The sequence below is a fragment of the Fukomys damarensis genome, unplaced genomic scaffold (genome assembly GCF_012274545.1).
Source record: "Fukomys damarensis isolate Sample0158 unplaced genomic scaffold, DMR_v1.0_HiC HiC_scaffold_39, whole genome shotgun sequence".
In the NCBI taxonomy this organism is placed as follows: domain Eukaryota; kingdom Metazoa; phylum Chordata; class Mammalia; order Rodentia; family Bathyergidae; genus Fukomys; species Fukomys damarensis.
The window spans coordinates 112854673-112856278 of record NW_022900951.1 but is presented as its reverse complement, the minus strand read 5'-3'; positions in this window follow the sequence as shown (position 1 = coordinate 112856278).

The following is a 1606-nucleotide window of genomic DNA, read 5'->3' as shown; positions in this document are numbered from 1 at the left end:
CGGGAGGAGGGGAAGAAGGGAGGAGGCAAGAAGGGAAGGGAGGAGGGGAGACGGGGAGGGAGGAGTGAGGTAGGGAGGACGGGAGTAAGGGAGGAGGAGAGGAGTGGAGGGAGAAAGAAAAATAGGAAGGAAGGAGGGAAGGAGCGAGATTAGTACAAGTCACCTTTGGCCTCTGCAATCCCAAGAGGTGCTCAAAGCGGTGGTCAGTACCTCGCCGAAATTTATGAGTACAGTGAACTGCCGCCCCCTTGGTCACTGAGATTGCTGCAGGTGCATTTTCAGTTTCTTCTGTATGGGCCGGCAGTGAGGTGGGTTTTCTACATGGGGTAGCAGCATCTGTTGAAAAAACATCATACTATTTTTCTTTTCCTGAAGCGTGTATACATTTTTTTGGCAGACTCTGTAAGTATGAGTATATGTATTAAATTATACTTTTTTTTTAAGTTTTTTGAGACAGGGTCTCACTATGTAGTTGAGACTGACCTGGAACTCACTATGGAGCCCAGGCTGTTCTCGAATTCAGCGATCCTCCTGCCTCAGCCTCCTGAATGCTGAGATTACAGGCGTGCACCTCCATGCCCGGCTTAATTTATACATTTTATTTTTTTTAATTGAATTTATTGGTACTCTATAGGTAGACAGTACACTTACATTCGTTACTGGGATCTTGTACTTTATATGCCAGGTCTTGGTTCTCATTAATTTATACATTTTAAATAGGTGCAGTTTATTGTACTTCAGTTATACTTCAGATCAGTTAGAAAAAAGAAAAAAGGTTAATGCTTCATCAGTATAACTGCTTATGGAAACATTTTTAGCCCTGTGTCTATTAAGATATTGAAGAGAAAAATCAATACATACTCCGAAGATCCAATTACATCTTGTTATATCACCCCACACAAAATATGCACAGAATGAATAAATTTTTAAAGCAAAAATAAACCTTGAGTAATACCTGAAAGAGCATATTTTAATGCATTCTTTTGGTAACACTAGATTCTACCTTTTACTTTTCTTACCCTTTAAAACAAAGACTCTGCTACAATTTTAAGTACTGTAGTCAGTTTTATAAGATTTAATAATATTAAGATTAGCTGAATAACCATATAAGGAAATGAAATTTTCCGTTCTTCAGATAGTACTTGTCCAAGATTTTCAGGAGGTCTTTGCTTTCCAAAGTCTTGACAGAAGTCAAAACTAAAAGAGAAATGGCTCAAGCAAGATTAAAAAAAAAATCAGCAAAGAAGTTGATCATTGTAATTTATCCCCACTGCTTTAAGTTTGATACCAGGAACCGAACTCAGGACTTTGCGCTTGTAAGGCAAGCGCGGTGCCACTGAACTACATCCCTGGCCCTGCTCTTGACTTGTTTGAAGTAGATAATCACAGTCTTTTTAAAAACTAAATTTTTTCACAGTTAGACTTCAAATTACATAAAAATGAGCAAACGATAGCGTAAAGCATGTACTAATTCTAACCTGAGACACTTAGAAGCTGTAATTGTCAGTTCTTCTCAAACAGAATCTTAAAGAACAAAGTTCTGCACATATAATACATTCCCACACACTCACCAATCTGAGGATTCCTAGCTGAAAAGAATGATAAC